Source organism: Lissotriton vulgaris, chromosome 6 (genome assembly GCF_964263255.1).
Source record: "Lissotriton vulgaris chromosome 6, aLisVul1.2, whole genome shotgun sequence".
In the NCBI taxonomy this organism is placed as follows: Eukaryota; Metazoa; Chordata; class Amphibia; order Caudata; family Salamandridae; genus Lissotriton; species Lissotriton vulgaris.
The window spans coordinates 1,921,417,164-1,921,437,728 of record NC_141694.1 but is presented as its reverse complement, the minus strand read 5'-3'; positions in this window follow the sequence as shown (position 1 = coordinate 1,921,437,728).

Below are 20,565 nucleotides of genomic sequence, written 5' to 3'. Positions count from 1 at the left end.
CGCAGCCACCGACGACATCAGAACCCTGCTCGACAACGGGGAAACAGCGCCCTCAGCGTTCGACACTGTCTGCCACCGCACCCTAGTCCAACGCCTCAGCAACACAGGTGTCCAAGAGAAGGCTCTAGAATGGATCATCTTGTTCCTCGCCGGAAGAACACAGAGAGTCCGCCTCCCCCCGTTTCGATCCGAGGCCACCGAAGTAATCTGTGGCGTACCACAAGGATCATCACTCAGTCCCACCCTCTTCAACGTCTACATGAGACCACTTGCAGCCATCGCACGCCAACACAACCTCAACATCATCTCCTACGCCAACGACACCCAACTGATCCTCTCCCTCACCAGTGACCCTGCCAACACCAGAACTAGCCTACACGAAGGGATGAAAGACGTCGCCGAGTGGATGAAGAACAGCCGCCTGAAACTGAACTCAGACAAGACGGAAGTCCTCATCCTGGGGTCATCACCCTCCGCCTGGGACGACACCTGGTGGCCCCCGGCCCTAGGCAGCGCACCCAAGCCAACAGACCACGCACGCAACCTGGGCTTCCTCCTGGACTCCTCCCTCTCGATTACCAGACAAGTCAACGCTGTCTCCTCATCATGCTTCAACACCCTACGCACGCTCCGTAAGATATTCCGATGGATCCTGACCGAAACCAGGAAGACGGTCACCCAGGCACTCGTCACGAGCCGACTGGACTACGGAAACACCCTCTACGCGGGAACCACAGCCAAGCTACAGAAACGACTCCAACGCATCCAGAACGCCTCTGCCCGACTCATCCTGGACATCCCCTGACGCAGCCACATCTCCGGGCACCTGAGGGACCTGCACTGGCTCCCCATCAGCAAAAGAATCACGTTCAGACTCCTCACACACGCACACAAGTCCCTCCACGACCTGGGCCCCAAGGACCTCAACGACCGCCTGACCTTCAACACGCCCACCCGCCAGCTACGTTCGACAAGCCTCGCCCTCGCCGCCGTACCACGCATCCGAAGAGCCACCGCCGGAGGAAGATCCTTCTCCTACCTGGCGGCCAAGACATGGAACTCCCTCCCCACCCACCTCCGGATGACCCAGGACCATCTCGCCTTCAGGAGATAACTCAAGACCTGGCTGTTTGAGCAATAGCAGACCCCCCTTCCCCTAAGCGCCTTGAGACCCTCCGGGTGAGTAGTGTGCTATACAAATGCCATGATTGATTGATTGATTGATTAAGTGGACATCTTGTGCGCTGCTCTAAAATGCCCCCTCATTACAATTTCAAAGCTACCACCAAGACAAATCTACCTGCTCCCAATTAGGAATTACAGCTTATTTAATTAATAAGGAATCCCCAAAGTGATAATATGGGAGAGGTCGACCACATAATGGTGAAAAACTAATGTAGGACTTTTTCACTACCAGAACATGTAAAACATAAAAGTATAATTCCAACTATACAGCACCCTGCCCTGTAGGTCCCAGGTAGTCCACAGGGCAGGGTGCCCGGGGCCATCCTTAGCGGTGACTTATATGTAATCAAAGGGGAGTTTAAGACTTGGCAAGGGGGGTAAAATTTCCTATCTCGAGTTTGTCATACTCGACCCCTGCGCACTGTTGCTAGTGTTCGTCTTTTCAATTTTAATTTAATGATTTTCAAAACTTAAAATGCTTAATTCTCTAAACATTTTGATCCCACAATTATCATTTCAACAATACAATTTATAGCGCATACATGAAATAATGCTTAATTCATCAAATTCAGACTTAATCCTTGTAATCAGTTGGTTTCATCACCAATAACAACACTTATGAACTCTCCATTAGTACATAAACAAAATTAGCAACATATCTGTGAATTTCAGTTAATGCCCGATGCATTTCGAGACCATGGGGCCCTTCCTCAGGGGCCTGAAAACTAAACAAAAATAGAAAAGCATTGTTTACAAAAATGTTCCATCAAATGTGTTATTCTATTATTTTTCTTAATGCATCAACACAACTCCGGATAAAACGTAAATATAATTTGCTGTGAAAATTCACACCAATATGATTACACTCCTGTGTGAGAAAAAAAAATAAAATGGAAATGAAATGAATGAAAGTGCTCGAATAAACTACACCGCACCTAGCCCCTACCCGAGGTGACTGTGCATATTCAACAAGGTTTACTCACTCAAACCCGCCGTGAGGTTCTTGTCGCCTGTGAAAACTGTGAAAGAAAGGTCCTTTTGTAACTTCTAACTCATAATTAAAACCAAAACCACCATGAATCAATCACTCAAGCCATGGGCTTACCTTAATGTTCACGATAAAAATCTCTGAATCTCTACCCAACGTTGCACTGATCGAGCACACCGCTCGCGAAACCACTAAAAATGAAACAATAAATACAAGTCTCTCACTTCCTAGCAAAGTGAGAGACGATTTGGCCGGTGCGATTAGAATTGAAAAGGTTTTCAGAAGTAGCTTGGCAAACGGAGATATCGATGTTACTTGTATTTATTTTTTCATTTTTAGTGCATGTGATCACTGTGAGCTCTTTTAAGCCCCCGCTTTCTTCAGCCCAGTGTTGGTAATTGTAGCTGTTTTCCCGTGAGACTGATTCTTGTTTGCTGAGCTTTTGATATTCCTGATTCTGAGCTATAGTTATTCCTTGTGCCTGAAATAGCACTGCCTGCAGTGCTACCTTGTTTCCCGAGTTCCTGAGCTATAGTTATTCTTTGTTCCTGGGCTTCAGCTATTTCTTGTCCCTAATTTGCAGTGCTCTCTTGACTCCCTGTTTCCTGAGCTGTAGCTATTTCCTGTTAATTCTCTGTTCCTGAACTAGCACTGCCTGCAGTGCTACCTTGACTCCTGAGCTTTATCCTCCATACCTACAAACCTACCCCGGCATGCCTAAACGTTTAGACCTCACTGAGGAAGAAGTGGTAGACCCCCTCATTGTGAGAAGTTGGCCTGGTAAATGATTCTCACTAGTTCTAGTGACCACCTTGTATCAGTCCAAACAACCCTTATGGTGATGGTTGTAAGTCAACCTTATAGACCAGCTATCCTAGGGGTGGCGTGGACAAAGCAGTCTTAGGCTAAACTCTGTAAGGCATGTGAAGCAACCTGTTTTACCATATACACTCTCCTTGAATACCAAATGAAATGACACCACACAGATATATATTGTAAATATATATATATATATATATTTATTTACTACATGTATCCCCTATACTTTTTATGAGCACAGAAGCAAATGCGTTAAAACAAAACAGTGTTTAAATATACAAAATTTGCACAATATGGATAGGCCCTGGTGGACGCTCCAACCATATACTAAAATAGTGGTATAAGAACCACATATCTGAAAGGAAGAAGGCCTAGGGCCTTGAGAATCGCTGGGACTACAAGGAGCTAACCCCCTTCTTTAGAATAGGGATGACCGCTGCGAATTTGTGAGGGGTGGGAACCACTCCCTTACTGAGTGAATCATTCAGAAGGGTAAGGGGCGGGGAGGGACATGCTAGGAAGATTTCTCTCAGGATATGAGCAGGGGCAAAGTCCAGGGGGGAACCTGACTTCACCCTTTGAAGCAGAGGGAAGAGCGTGGCTTTGGTCAGGGGGGGAATGGAGGTTAGTTTGGCGATGGCGGCGGGGGGGGAGGGGTTGGTCAATGTGGGGGATGGGAGAGGAATTTTAGCCTTAATCTTTGCGACCTTATCAACAAAATAGTCGTTGAGCGAGTCGCAAAGAGGTTGGGAAGGGGGGATCGAGGCCGTGGCTCTGTTGGATGAGGCGAGCTCGTGCACCGTAGCGAAGATTTCTCTGGATTGTGACTCCGCTGACATTATCCTGTTAGAATAGAACAAGGTCTTGGCCTCCAAGATGCCTTGCTTATATTCCTTGAGTACAGAGAGATAAGTGATTTTAGGGGCGGGGCAGTATGCTCTTCTCCATGCTCGCTCCGCTCTGCACGCGGCCAACTTTTTCTCCTTGAGGTCAGGAGTGAACCAACGGTTAGCGGCATGGGCTCGCTTGACCGTGATCCGCCTCAGGGGGGCAAAGTCGTCGCCTGCTTGGGTCAACCAGTTGTTAATGGTGGCCAGCTGGACAGGGGCGGCGAGGCCGACAAGATCAGGGCTGGAGTTGGCCAGAGAAGAGCAGAGAGATGGCATGTCCACTTTGCCCCATTTTCTAACCCAGGTGTTCTTGGGGAGGGGAGGCTTGATGGCTGGGGCTAAGACAAGGGAAAAGGAAATTAAAAAGTGGTCAGACCAAGAGCAAGGGAAATAGTAGGGGAAGTGATGGGGATGTTCAGGGTCCAGACCTGATCGAGCGAGTGGCCTTGAGCATGAGTAGGGCTATGGATGTGAGGGGTAAAGTTGAGACTAAGCATAAGTTCAGTAAACTCTTTAGAGAGGGGACTTTCGGCAGGGTCGTTAGGCCAGAAGTTCAGGTCGCCTAAGACTAACACTGACGAGTTATTCACTACCAGTGTTGCCAGAATCTCTTGGAGGCTGGAAACAAAAGTGGGAGTAGGGTGGGGAGGCCGGTAAATAAGAACAGAAGTTAAGGGAGCCAAATGAGAGCAAGAGCGGATTATCAAATAATCAACTTCAGAAATGGGGGAGAGGGGAGGACTTGAAAATGGAGATCAGTGCGGGCTATCAAGGCCACTCCACCACCACGTCTGCCCTCTGGTCGGTCTGCTCGGATGGCAGAATAAGGGGGAGGTAGCGCGGCTAGGACATTGGGCAGGGAGTTGGCCTTGAACCAGGTTTCCGTTAAAAACAGGAGATCTGGTTCGTGAGTGTCGATATAATCGAAGAGCTCATACTGATGGCTGACAGCCGAACGGGTGTTTAGAAGCACGGCCGTGGTGTTGAAGGATGGAGTGCGGGGAACAGGAGAAATGGGGGGGGCAGGTTGGACAGAGCGGGGCACGGGAGACACACCTTTATCTGGCGGTGGGAGGAGTGGAGGGTGGGCAGGAGAGTAAGCCTAGATGTGTCAATAGCTCGAAGACAGGCGGACTGATGGAGCCAGGAGTCCAGTATGAAAGGAGAAGGGGGGAGGAATACGTCAGCAAAGGAGCATAAGGAGGTGCTCCTTGCCCCGGCCTGCCGCGGACGGGCGCAGACGGGCTGGACTCTGGCGTGACTCCGGCGCATCTACGGTGCGCCCGCTGCGCTCGTCCGCTGCGCTGACGCATAAATGGAGGAGCAGCGTGGGGGGAGTGGCGTGGGTGGGGTTGGGCGATCCAGCCCGACCCAAGATGGCGGCCACTGCCGCTGGGAGCCTAAGATGTTACCAGCTGCCAGCCAACCCCGTGTAGCCCCTAGGAAGCAAGGTAGGAAGTTAAAATACCTGTGGATTTTCAGTGCAGGTTAAACACAGTAAAATCACAGTCTGACACAGAATAAAGCGTGTCACCGCTCGTGATCAGCGTGACAGCGCGAAAAGATTAAAAATGCAAAACGCGATCCTCAGCTCCTGCTAGCAAGCCCACTGCCACCGGGCTGTTTCGCTATCGCTGGGAGAGTGTCAGAAGTGCTCCTAAATGCAGGAGCAGCGTGGGGGGAGTGGCGTGGGTGGGGTTGGGCGATCCAACCCGACCCAAGATGGCGGCCACTGCCGCTGGGAGCCTAAGAAGTTACCAGCTGCCAGCCAGCCCCGTGTAGCCCCTAGGAAGCAAGGTAGGAAGTTAAAATACCTGTGGATATTCAGTGCAGGTTAAACACAGTAAAATCACAGTCTGACACAGAATAAAGCGTGTCACCGCTCGTGATCAGCGTGACAGCGCGAAAAGATTAAAAATGCAAAACGCGATCCTCAGCTCCTGCTAGCAAGCCCACTGCCACCGGGCTGCTTCGCTATCGCTGGGAGAGTGTCAGAAGTGCTCCTAAATGCAGGAGCAGCGTGGGGGGAGTGGCGTGGGTGGGGTTGGGCGATCCAACCCGACCCAAGATGGTGGCCACTGCCGCTGGGAGCCTAAGAAGTTACCAGCTGCCAGCCAGCCCCGTGTAGCCCCTAGGAAGCAAGGTAGGAAGTTAAAATACCTGTGGATTTTCAATGCAGGTTAAACACAGTAAAATCACAGTCTGACACAGAATAAAGCGTGTCACCGCTCGTGATCAGAGTGACAACGCGAAAAGATTAAAAATGCAAAACGCGATCCTCAGCTCCTGCTAGCAAGCCCACTGCCACCGGGCTTCTTCGCTATCGCTGGGAGAGCGTCAGAAGTGCTCCTAAATGGAGGAGCAGCGTGGGGGGAGTGGCGTGGGTGGGGTTGGGCGATCCAGCCCGACCCAAGATGGCGGCCACTGCCGCTGGGAGCCTAAGATGTTACCAGCTGCCAGCCAGCCCCGTGTAGCCCCTAGGAAGCAAGGTAGGAAGTTAAAATACCTGTGGATTTTCTGTGCAGGTTAAACACAGTAAAATCACAGTCTGACACAGAATAAAGCGTGTCACCGCTCGTGATCAGCGTGACAGCGCGGAAAGATTAAAAATGCAAAACGCGATCCTCAGCTCCTGCTAGCAAGCCCACTGCCACCGGGCTGCTTCGCTATCGTATGGCAATATCATGAACCAGCTACAGGACGTGGTTCCGAAAGCTGCAGACAGGCTCAGCTCATGCCAGAGCACCATCTCACATGAAACCAAGCACTCTGCCTCCAGGATTGTCGAGGCCTGCCATAGGAGTGACTTATAGGTTACCATATGTCCATATATGTTAGATATAGATCTACTATACCTAAGCAAGAGGTGATTACACCAACTTACCCCAGCTGAGTGAACAGCCAGTTGTGTCAAATAGCTAGGCCAGGCCAGGGGTGGCACAATACATGCTGCAGCCCCTGGTAGGCCTTGGATGCACCTATGCCCTGGGTACCTAGGGTACACTGTTACAGGGGCCTATAAGGTGGTACAGTATCCAATTGTGTATGTACCTAAGGTACATGGAGTCCATTTTAAGCAGAGAGCAATTAGCCTGGGGCCCTGAATAGCAGGATCCCAGGCCAACTAAGTAAAAAACCAGTTAAACATTAGGCAAAATGTTTGGGGGTAACCATAGTCAGATATCCACCTTCCTACACAACCCCCCCCCAAACGAAAGGAGATAAGGCTATCCTTGCCCAGGTAAGCCTATATTGCCTAAGTGGCCATATAAGGAAGTACCAGCACTGGCTTGGTTACCCCCTGTCTCATGGTCCCCTAAGAAATCCCTCACCCTAAGGGTATCTGAGGGTCTCCACCATAGGGAATCTCTACCTGTGGTGTGTTTTGGCAAAGTCAAAGGCTGGTGTTGAGATGGAGTACTGAAGTGAGATTCCTCTGTAGGACTCAGCTTCCTCCAATTACTCTCCACCATGTAGGCCTTTCTTTCCTTGACTGAGTTGCACTGTGCTCTCAGGGTCAACCTCTGGCTACCTAAAGCTGGAGGCTAGGTCCCTTTTGTGGGCTTACTGGAGGGACAGGTCAGGTTTGGGGTTTTTAATTCCCGGTTTGGCTGTGCCCAACAGAGTCCCTCTGGGGGAGGTCCCTAACTAATTTTAAGGGGGATCCCTCTGGACTTTCAGGAATTTTCACCTGGCAAGGACTGATAGCTTTGGTGCCCTTAATCTGCTGATTGGGGAGTTCTTTTGGACAGGGGGCACTTTTGGGTCCACCACTGGCCTCCCTGACCTCTACAGCCCTGTGCTGGATGAGGCAGGGTAGAGAGGGGCAGGTTACCTGCTCCAAATGGGGTTCCACCTTGGAAGGGTCCACTGACATCAGGGATTCTGCCAGGTTAGGCCTGACTACCTCTGGGGCAGTTTCTTCACAAGGGGTCAGATCAGTTCCCTGAGGAGGCTGATCCTTTCCTAAATTCTGGTGGAAGGGGGATTTCTCTTCCTCCTCAATGCTCTCTGTCTGAGTGGAGTGATCCATAGTTTTAGGCTTCACAACACTATTATCTGTCTGAGTTTGAGCTGTGGCCATCACAACTCCACCAACCTTTTCAGGAAGGGACTCAGTTTGGGTATGGGCTGTGACCATCACAGCCTTGCCAACCTGTCTAGGGAAGGAATCTGTCTGAGATTGGGCTGTGACTAGCACAGCCCTCCTGACCTGTTCAGGGAGGACATCTTGGACTGGGGCTGTGGCTATCACTGCCCCACTAACCTTTTTCCGGGAAGGCCTATCATTCTAGAATGGGTTTCCTGTTCTACCTCAGCCCAGGCTGAGATCTTCAGGTCATTCCCCAATACGCAATCTACAGGTAGGTTGTTAGACACTGCCACTCTCTTGGGGCCAGTGACATCCCCCCAACTAAGATTGACTACTGCCATGGGATGACTTCTCTGCACTCCATCAATGTTGGTCACCTGGTAAGTGAATCCATGTATAAGTTGAGCAGATGGGACTATGTGGTCAATCACCATGGTGACACTAGCCCCTGTGTCTCTGTAGGCCTCAACTTTCTGGCCATTGATGTGGGGCTCCTGTCTGTACCTGCCCAAAGTGTTGGGGCAAGCAGTGAAGTTGGCAAACCCCATGCCATTTTCACAGACAAGAGTTGCTGTGGTAGGGGATCTGGTTAGGCCAGAGTCCCCCTGTGCTCCCAAAGTAAACCCAACCACATTCTTGGGCGCACTCCCACCACCTGGGGGTTTACTACTAAAAGTAACAGGAGGTTTGGGAGTATTACTTGGGGCTATGTTCTCCTTATTGTTGGCCTTTAGGCAACTGCTGTCAGTTTTCCAATGGCCTACCGGTTTGCAGGTATGGCAATAAGGTTTCTTCTGGTTAGAGGAATTGTTTTGGGACCCAACCCCCTCATTGGAGTTTTGGGGCCCTGGGGAAGTCTTCTCTTTGGATTTATCCCCAACTTTCTCTTGAGGCTTGGTAGTCTCTTTCTTTTGGCCACCACCCTGGTTCTTAGGCCTGATCCTGGTTCTGACCCATTTGTCTGTCCTCTTACCCAATTCTTGTGGAGAGGTCAGATCAGAGTCCACCAGATGCTGATGTAGAAGCTGGTTTTGACAAGTACTTAAGATTTGCTCCTTCATCATCAAATTATACAATCCTGTAACCTTAATTCCCAGCAACCAGCCCTCCAGAGCCTTAGTGGCACACTCAACAAATTCAGACCAGTCCTGAGTCTGTGTCTTCTGGGTATCTCTGAACATTAACCTGTACTGTTCAGTGGTTAAGCCTAACCCGTCAATCAGAGCATTCTTCAGGACCAGGTAGTTTCTAGCATCCTCATCACTAACTGTGAGGAGCTTGTTTTTGCCTCTACCTTCAAAGGAGAGCCACACGATTGCTGCCCACTGCTCCTGAGGGATCTGCTGTACTCTGCAGGCCCTCTCAAGTGCAGTTATCCATTTGTGGATGTCATCCCCAGCTCTGTAGGGGGGCACAATCTTACTCAGGTGTCTATTGTCATAGGACCTGTCTTTATCCTTAGGGATAATGCTGCCACCAGGGGATCCTAATCCACTCTCTCTAGGCTGTCTTGCTCTAGCAAGTTTCTCTTGGGCCAGGGCAACTTCTAATTCTTGCTTCTGAATCCTAAGCTCAGCCTCTCTAATTTTGGCCTCATGTTCCCTCCACTGAGGGGTTTTCATCCTCCTGCTGGAGTGACCATGAAAACCTCTAGAAGCATGGGAGTTGTCAGACTCACTTGAGTGATTCCTTCTCCTCCTAGACTCCTGGTTAAGTCCACCTGGGGGTCTGAGTGGGTTGGACCCAGCATCAGTCCCAAATAGGCTTAAGTTAGTCTGGCTAGGCCTCCTGGCTGGCACCTGACTATTTCTACCATCATCAGACTCACTGTCCTCCTCTTCTTCCTCATCCTCATCCTCATTCTGATTCTCATTCTGAACTTCATCAGGATTCTGGACATTAGGGACAGGGACGTCAGTGCCATCATCTTCAGTGGGAGAGCCTTCTTCTCCATTCCCTTTGGCGTCAGGAGTGGAGGTTTTTAGAGCTTCAGACTGGTCTAAAAGCTCTCTGAGGTGGGTTGTGCTAGGGTTCTGACCAGGCTTGAGACCTCTTAAGGTACACAGATGCCTCAACTCTTTAAAGTTTAACATAGCAAATTTGGATGGCGCCTTTGTAGGTCACACTCAACAGGGACAGGTCCAGTGGACCCCTCTGCTCCAGACATTGCTCTAGTGTGGGTGGATGTGTTGCAATCTACCTACACTGGTGTTTACCTACTAAACCTTCTCTAGTTAGTTGTAGTCAGGGTGTGCCAATACCTTTGCTCTACAACAACTAAGTTCAGTAGAACTTTTAAGTATACTAGTCTTGTTTTATATGTACCTAAAGGTACCTGTATGATATTTCAAATGATATTATTATTATTATTATTATTATTATTATTATTATTATGTTTCTTATATAGCGCCAGAATCGACCCCCGAAGGGGTATCTCCGCGCTTACCTTGGGAACCCGTCCTGGATTTTCCCTGTGAGATAGCCCCTACAGGGCATCCCCAAGGTGAAAGCCAGGCATCCCGCCGCGGGGGGCTGTTGTGGAGATTAAGCAAGCTTAATGCCCAGAGTTGCAGAGTGTGAACCCATGATTAGGTCAGGCACCGAAGCGAGAATTATCGAGTCCATGGACATTTGAGCTCAAGACCCTGCCGCGTCGGGAATTGAACCCTGGTCCCGGGTCTGACCTCTGCTTCAGGGTCTGCCTGTTCTAACCAGTGAGCTACACTTCTCCATATTTTCAAAGATTGCAATGGTAAAACGACAGCACGCTCAAATCCCAACCGCTGCTCACCAATGTGAGAAGTTGGCCTGATATATGATGTTCACTAGTTCTAGTGACCACCTTGTATCAGTCCAAACAACCCTTATGATGATTGGTTGTAAGTCAACCTTATAGACCAGCTATCCTAGGGGTAGCGTGGACAAAGCAGTCTTAGGCTAAACTCTGTAAGGCATGTGAAGCCAGCTGTTTTACCACATACACTCTCCTTGAATACCAAATGAAAGGAACCACACAGATATATATTGAATTTATATATATATATATATGTATTTACTACAAGTATCCCCTATACTCTTTATGAGCACAGAAGCAAATGCGTTAAAACAAAACAGTGTTTAAATATACAAAAGTTGCACATTATGGATAGGCCCTGGTGGCCGCTCCAACCATATACTAAAATAGTGGTATAAGAACCACGTATCTGAAAGGAAGAAGGCCTAGGGCCTTGAGAATCGCTGGGACTGCAAGGAGCTAACAAAAGTTAGTGACCAGGAGGCCCAAGGAATACGTGTGCAGTGTTAGAAGTTACACGCGGGCACCCATAGACTTTCAATGGGTGCGTAAAAGTTACAAAGTTACTACAAAGGGAGTCTTCCGGATGTACCAGAACCTAACAACTTGAAACCTAGATGTTACTCTACACAGGAGCACCGGAGTGCCAGCGTTACCTCACCCACAAGAAGCGGGTGCATAGGTGTGAAAGTGCGTCGGGTTTCGTCGTGCTGTTCAGTGGAGCCATGAAGATGATGATGTTGCAGGCGGCCAGTCTAGAAGAGTTCCGGTGGATCCAAGGGTGGATCTGAAGACGTGAAGACCTGAAAGCAGAGGGGACAATGTTCAAAGTCACTAGCCAGTGACTATCGTGGAACCAGGAGTGAACCAGGCGATGTCGGGTGCCAACAGGTGGAGAAGTGAAGATTGTCTCTACAGCCACATGGACACGAAGAGGTCTGCGACATCCAGGAGTCCATCACGAGCTTTCCCACGAAGGCTCTAGCTGATGGCGGTGTCGGCTTCTCGATTGGAGCAAACAGGCCTTGGCCAATGCAAGCCACGCAGGAAATGATGCAAGCTTCTTACTCTGACCAGCAAGGTCAGAGGGGCTGCTCCTTTTCACAGGAGCAAGGGCCAGTCTGGAGCAACCAGACCAGCGGTGTTGATTGTAGATTTCGTCGCCAAGATGGCCACTAGCCAAAGGACCAGTGACAGGGATGACGTGTCGAGTGGCAAAATGCACAAGGGCCCCACGCAGATCGTGGAGACGCTGGAGGGCTGCTTTTCGGTGCAGATGCTGCTCAGTGGTGGGGCTTCTTAAACTCCAAAGCACAGCATTGAGGATACCTCGGGTGCTGCACAGTCAGCTTCTCGTGGATCTTTCAAGATGGCCAGTCCCACGTCTCTCGGTGCCTCCACAGGTCTCTCCTTTTCAGGGACTGTGGACCAGGCTCTGAGATGTCTGGGAATCCAGGTCTTGTTGGCTCTGGGCTTGGGTTCCGGTGGCAGGCGGCAGCAAAGCAGATGTCGAGTTGCTGGATGGTGCCTGTATCCACAGGGTGGTCACTCCTTGGCCACAAGGGAGATTCTCTTCAGTCTTCTGTGCAGCAGAATGTCAAAGTTCAGTTTTCTTCTTAGTTGCAAGTCAAGTTCAGGATGATCTGAAGTCTTAGGACACAGCTCCTACTCCTAAACCAAATCTAGGGGCCGGGTCAACTGCTAGGTTCCTCCTCTGGGTGGGACAAGGAAGGGGGGTGGTTACACCCCCTTTCCTTTGTCCAGTTTCGTGCCAGGACTGGAGCTGGAAAGCCCCAGCTCCAGTTTGAACTGGCATATGCACAGGGACACCTTGTGTGCCCCAGGCATGTCTCATTCAATTCAGCCCTCCCTAACCCACTACACAAAATCCTGTCTGGGGTGGTGCCAGCACCTCCCCTGACAGGAAACCCTTTGTCCAGGCCTTCCAAGCTGGAAGTAACCCCAGCAGCAGGAGGTCAGACTTGTGTCTGTGGTGGCAGCATCCATTTTGTGATGCTGAGGCTCATGTTTAACTTTACCTGGTTTCAGGTTAGGTACATGTCGTCTCCCTCTAGAAGGGTGGAATGCTACCCCGTCACCAGAATTGGCGAGGGGGTAGTATTCCAAGTCATATGACACCTTACTCGACATGTTTTGATAAAGCCAAACCAAATATAGCATTTAACCGCGAGGTTCATAATGCACTTAAGAGTATATGGTATGGCAATATCATGAACCAGCTACAGGACGTTGTTCTGAAAGCTGCAGACAGCCTCAGCTCATGCCAGAGCACCATCTCACATGAAACCAAGCACTCTGCCTCCAGGATTGTAGAGGCCTGCCATAGGAGTGACTTATAGGTTACCATGTCTCCATATATGTTAGATATAGATCTACTATACCTAAGCAAGAGGTGATTACACCAACTTACCCCAGCTGAGTGAACAGCCCGTTATGTCAAATAGCTAGGCCAGGCCAGGGGTGGCACAATACATGCTGCAGCCCCTGGTAGGCCTTGGATACACCTATGCCCTGGGGACCTAGGGTACACTGACACAGGGGCCTATAAGGTGGTCCAGTATCCAATTGTGTATGTACCTAAGGTACATGGAGTCTATTTTAAGCAGAGAGCAATTAGCCTGGGGCCCTGAATAGCAGGATCCCAGGCCAACTAAGTAAAAAACCAGCTAAACACCAGGCAAAAAGTTTGGGGGTAACCATAGTCAGATATTCACCGTCCTACACTCATTAGCTACGATTCTGCCTTGACATCCTCTTTCCCCTCAGACCTGAGGGATAAACACTCTATCTGCACAGTTGCAACCAGCCCTAACAGAACTGATACACTCTGCGTCAGAGGGGTGGTCAGCAACCTAGCGAGAGTACCCATCTCTGCACCTATCTATGACACTCACTCCGACCCCTCTCTAGCCGGCCAAAAATCAGACTTAGGAATCTTGATTGAATCTTGGTTCAAGGAATCCTCATCGCCCTACCTAGACCTCTTAGTCCTGCCCAATTACAACATCGTAAGGCTGGACTGGCATTACAAAAAAAAGGGGGGAGGCATTGCCTGCACCCACCGCTCTAACCTCCTTGTTACTGAACTTCCGGCGGACCCTACAGACTCCTGCAAATACCTCACACTCTCCATTTGCAACAACACCTCCCAATGGTGCAGACTACACATCTTTTACCACCCCTAGGAAAGAACCACACCTTTACTGACCACCTCTTGGAAATCATCACAGCCAAGGCTTCCCCTAACTCTAATGACATTTTCCTTGGCGACTTCAACTTGCATTGGAACAATCCCAAGGACCCTCCGGTCAACGCCTTCAGAGTCTTCTTGGCCAATCACGCCCTTACCCAAACCTGTTCTCTCTCTACTCATGGGAAAGGAACCCCCATAGATTGGATCATCACTAAGGAATCAGCAGTCAAACGTATCTCTATTGCCCCATGTGATTGGTCTGACCACAACGCTATCACCTTCCTCCTGCCTAGCACCCACAAGACATGGACACAACAACCTTCTGATTCCCAAACAATGGGTTAGAGACACCAAGAACCTTGATCACGGAAAACTGACTGTGCGCTGTGAGACCTACCTCCCCCAGTGCACTTCGGTCAACAACCTCGCAGATCATTATTCCTCTACTATATCTGAAATACTTGATGACCTTGCTCCACTAAAACTAAAAAGAACCCAGATCAAAGACAGGAATCCCATGTTCAACTGATCCCTCAACAAGGAGAGGAGATCCATTCGATTGACTAAACGAAACTGGAAAGAGAACACGTCAGCAGCCCATCTTAAACTTCTCTGCCTGGCCAGAAATACCTACAATAAGAAAACCATCAACTCTAAACAGAACAGAGAATGCGAAGAATAGACCTCGCAAGCTCTTTGATTTGGTCATACACCAATCCAATAAACCAGCAAAAACCTCCAAAGAAATGATTAAACCCCTAATATCATGCGAGGAATTTTCATCTTTCTTCTGAGACAAAATCTCTGCCCTAGGAAACGAAGTTTAGTCCGCAACTCACCACCAGAATCAATTGGCTCTACCACTTCTCTCCGCGCTGTCCTCTCAAACCTCACCCAAAAACCAAGCGCACTGGTCCAACTTTAAAGTTTATGATGGACACTCTATCTCGAGAAGCCTAGCCTCCTTAAATCCGAACAATCACTTCAATTATCCTATCCCCTCTAACTGCCTAGCTCCCACCTCTCAGGCTATTATCCCTTTCTGGACTGCAATAATCAATGCTTCCCTCCTACTGGGTTAAATACCTGATTCTCTTAAGGCTGGCCAAGTCGTCCCCATCTTAAAAAAATTTACGCTGGATCCTGCATCCGCCGACAGCTATAGACCCATATCAAACATCCCACTCCTAGCCAAAGTTCTGGAGAAATGTGTGCAAAACTAGCTGGGCCTACACATCATCAACTTCCACCTTCTAGATGACTTCCAAACCGGGTTCAAACCTGGATACAGCTCTAAAACCACCCTCCTCCACATCATGGATGATGCCCTCCAAGCCCTCAACCAATGCAAAACCTTTCTCCTAATCCTCCTAGACCTATTTTCGGCATTCAATATGGTTAACCACGGAATACTCCTTGAATGTCTCAAACTCAGGATGGGTTTGAATGGCACTGTCCTTGAATGGTTTGGGTCCTTCCTCCAAAATTGCTCACAGAGATTCCTCATCAATGGTAATCTATCCGCTTACTCTCAGGTCACGGTTGTAGTCCCCCAAGGATCCACCCTATCCCCTACCATGGTCAATCTTTACCTTGAACTGCTCACAGAGGTGCTACACACCGCTAATATCTCCTACCTCATGTACGCCGACAACACACAGTTATACATCAAAATCTCTTCTCCTGAGGACATTTTCTCCTTGAATGAGGCATTGAAGCTGACTGTTCACTTGCTCACACCAACCAGCTTAAACCTAACGCAAATAAAACTGAATTTCTTCTTATCTCCCCACCCAAAACCAACCCAGACACCCAGGAATGGATCAAGGCTATCACAGCGCAAAACTGCCCTCCTACCATTGTTGACTCTGCAAAATCCCTTGGAATAACCATTAACGGCAGCTTGAACATGAGGGCCATATCAACTCAATGGCCAAAACTGCCAGATCTCACCTGACGCCCTTCCTTGATGCCTCCGACCTAAAAACGGCAATCCAGGCACTAGTCATTTCCAGACTAGAATATGGATGCTCTACTCTCGTAGGGCTACCCAAGAACTCTCTGGCCCCATTGAAAGTAGGCCTGGGCGGCAAATTCTGCTCTGTTCGCGGAATTTGCAGAATCTGGGTAATTTCGCGTTCCGAAGAGAACACGAAATTGCTCAAATTTTTGCTTGTTGGCGTTCTCAAAATGCGTGTTCGTGAGATATTTCCCCCCGAGCACGCAAAAAGTGATCGCGAACAGGAAAAAAGCATTGTGAACAAGCAATTCTGCATGTTCGCCGAATTTCTTCGTGTTCCCGGAGATTTTTTACCGTTTCGCTGAGATTTACGTAACACGATTACGCAAATTCCGCCCACCCCTAATTGAAAGCCTGCCTCAACGCCGCTGCCAGACTCTTAACTGGCTCAAAGAAATTCAACAACATCTCTCCCCACTTCAAAGCGCTGAACTGTCTTCCCCTTGAGGCCAGAATCCAACTTAAACTGCATTACTCACAAAGCTCTTTACTCCAATTCCCCTGCATTTCTCGCCCAGAAACTCGTGATATCTGGAGGAGCCAAAAACTACGGATCTGCCATAGGCCTTTTGCTCCAACCAGCATGTTTCCAGAAGAAAAAACCTACGATTGGGCCTTCTCTGGCTGCTTCAAGAATCTGGAACTCTCTCCCGACGCCATCAGAAGACTTTCATCTTTGGCAACTTTAAAAAAGGAGACCAAAACTTTCCTAATGGGCAAATTTCTCGCATAACGATCCCATTACAATCACCTCAGCTACATGGTCCACCCACCACTTCAGCATTATCCTTGGCTTTTACGAAGACTTTCGGCGGCGTGCCTTCTTTTATAATGTATCTAGATGTTTTTTTTAAACCCAACTGTATGCAGGACTTTACATTGCTTGCTTTTTCTTGTATAATGTATCTACCTATTTTACCCAAATGGTTACCTCCCCTCCTATTTCTTTTGTAGACCACCCTCAATCCTGTAAAACGTTCTGATATCCTCACGGGTCTGGTTCACGCTCTATAAAACTATAAAATAAATAAATAATTTAAAAAAAAAGAAGAATCTCAGTTCTCGTTCCTGCCCCAGCACTGCCCCCTAGGCTACTTTGTTTTCTTGATTCCTTGACCTGCACTATTCTAGTATACCCTTCTAGCCTCCCCTTCTGTTTATCCTTTTCCAGTTCCTGCCTTTCTTACCATTTCCTTGGTTCCAGTTCCTAGTTTGCTATCTTTCTATTCCTGCTGTAGTGCTTCTGCTGCCTTGGAGCTCCTGAGTGCTTTACCCCACACTACCCTTTATTGTTAATGTTGTATTATATATATGTCTTGCACGTCTGTCCTGGGTGTAGTTAGTCTGAATGCTAAATTGCCTTGTGAGTGCCCTTCCTCCCAGAGTCTTAGCCATCTTGTTCATGGTACAGGCTTCCCCACTGGATCCCTTTTTCTCCTCTGACTCCCTGTGTGATCCTGGGCAGCGCTGTACTACTCTTTCTGTGCACAGTACGTTTTCTACCCAGTACTTGCTCAAGTCCCTGGCAGTGTTCCTGACATAATCCCGGAAAGTCCCTGACACAAGTAGTCCTCAGCCTTGAGTGCGTCCATTGGACATTTTTAAGTATTTGGCCTGATGTGTTGAGCAAATTGATGTTCAAACTTCCAAGGACCATCTCAGAGCTTCTAGACCCTTTGGGGCAGATTTAATACCCCCTTGCGCCTCTTTTACGCTGCTGTTGCGTCACTTTTGTGACGCAGCGTCGGTGCAAAAGATACGCCATGGTGGGGGTATTTACAACGTGACGCATCTGGGAGATGCGTCACGTTGTAAAGCCCTGCACCATAAGGAGTAGTTCCAGCGCAGGGGGGGGGGGGGCGTTCCTGCGCAGGAACGCCTCCTAAAAGTGGCTGAGTGAAATATACAAGATATCACTCCGTCACTTTTAGGCCAATGCTGCGTCAAAACCGAGGCGTAAGGCTTGAGGCAGCATTGGACAGATAGGGCACCCCCGAGCCTTGCTAGAGCTGCGTCACGCTTGTGACGCAACTCCAGGAATGTGCCGCCTTTACGGCACAGATGTGTCATGCATCTGTGCCATTTTTAACGGCGCACCATGGGTGGCGGAGCTGCGGCGCACAATAACTTCTGGGGGGGGATTTCAATAGCATGTTCGACGGTCAGCTTGATCCTTCCGCACAGCCGCAGAGATTGACGGCGGCTCTCTCCGAAGCCCACCGTTGATGGCTGCATGACTTAGGATTAGTAGATCTGTGGCGCCACCTCCACCCTCATACACTTGACAACACATTGTACTCTCATGCTCGGGGGACTTAAACACGGCACAGTCCTCAGTCATTGAACCTCAAGCGCTCTCAGACCATGCAGCTCTCACTACGACTCTATTGTTTTCTCCCACCACCAGACCGTCAAAATCCTGGAAACTTAGGGATACACCCCTCTACCGCCCTGAAGTAATCACACACCTCACAAAAATGCTGGAAGACTTCTTAGCTATCACCGACACGCATGACACTTCCATTGTCTCCCTTTGGGAAACCCTCAAATTAGTAGCCCGGGGCGAACTCATAGCCACTTCTGCTGCAGACAGTAAGGTCCGTAAAGAGAAGAGAGATGAACTCTCTGAGCAAGTGCTTGAATTAGAAGGGATCCATAAAACGACAGGAGCCCCTCGAATTTGGGAGGAAATTCAAAGCGGCTTGGTCGCAGCTGGCCAGCCTTGACCTCTATAGGGCGGAATATGCTGCGCTTTGGCTGAAGCATGCATTTTATACCGGTGGGACAAATGCGGCCGCCTATTGGCCCATAAACTGCACCCACAGAGACAGGCAGTGACAGTCCCACACATGCCTCTTCAAGCTGGTGGTTAGCAGAGGTAGGGCGAGTGGCAGTATGACCACGTCGAAACCCCCTATGGTGCCCCTCTTGGCCAATAGCATTAATATCAAGACCAGTTATTGTAAATCTGCCTTTTTGTGTTTTGGATCATTTGAACCCTCAAGATGAACTTCAAAAAAAGTTCCAGATGTTTGGAGAAATTTGGAACCAATTTTGGAATCCCGTTCTGAAGAGAAGCCTCATACGACTTTGAGAGAAAATCCTCCTGAAAAGTTTCTGAGTCCGAAGATAAAAGTCTAACTGCTGCCTTATGCTTAGTAATCCAACCAGGGCTTCATTGCGGTTGAACTCAAATGTTGACATTGACCTGTCAAGTGCTACCAGATGCACCAAGTTGGGGCTATATGTTTTTAAGCACTAAAAAGTGGTAATTCTTTAAAAATCCATATCTCTTGTTCTCTACATTGGATTTATTTTGCCATTTTGGTGCCGTTTTAAAGATAAACATATTTCCTATTTTTAAAAATTGGCGTGGTATTTGTAATTTATGTTATGTTTTTCTTTTTCAATGTATTAGTCTGTTTAAATAACATGATGTAACATAATGTGCATTTGTAAAATGCATGTTCACCCTTGGGCATCTTGGCGCTGAATAACAGATGTTCATTGCTTGACACACCTGTCTCCTAATGTAAGCACTGCCTGCCCATTGCCAGCTACCAAGGTTCAAGCAAGGGAATAACTTGAGACCTTGTCTCGAGTTTATAGTGTGTCGGTTGTCTTATTTCTGGTGGTAGGTGCATACTTACCCCTACCAATAATCCACTTTCCATCAAATGCCATACACTGGAGTGGAGTCGAGTGAAGTAGCATACAGTATAATAGCGAACAGTGGGGTATAGTGGAGTGGAACAAGGGGAAATGGGGTAGAAGGAAATAGCAAAGTGCTGTCAAGTAGACTGGAGTGGTATACAGTGGAGTGGGGTAGAGTGGAATAGCATACAGTGGATAGGCGTGGAGTCGAGTGGCGTCCAATGGAATAGCAGAGAAGGGAGGGGTGTAGGGTGGAGAGGAGTACTCTAGAGGGGATACAGTCGAGTAGCATTTAGAGGAATAACGTACACTGGAGTGCCATAGAGTTGAGTGGCATACAGTGGAATAATGTAGACTAGAGTGGTGTGCAGTGGAGTGGGGTAGAGTGAAGTAGCACAGTGTGGAGTGGCATACACTAGAATAATGTAGAGTGTCATACAGTGGCAGGGCATAGAGTAGAGGGGCTTAGACTGGAGCGGCACAGAGTGGGGTGCGGTCAAGCAGAATAGCATACAGTGGAGTTGCATAGAGTTGAGTGGTGTCCATTGGAATACTGTAGAATGGAATGGTGTAGAGTGGAATGGTATACACTAGATTGACATAGAGTGGACTAGGGTACAGGGAAGTAACATATTGTGAAATATAATACAATGGAGTATCATAGAGTAGAGTGGAATATAGTGGAATACCATAGAGTGGAGTGGTATAGAGTAGAGTGGTGTAGAGTGGAATAGCTTATAGTGAAGTAGTGTACAGTTGAGTAGATTACATTGGAGTGGCATACAGTGGAATACCACACAGTGGAGTGGCATACACTGGAATACCGTACAGTAGAGTGTCATATATTGGAAGGGCATACAGCGGATTAGCATAGAGTGATGTACAGTTGAGTAGCATGGAGTAGAATA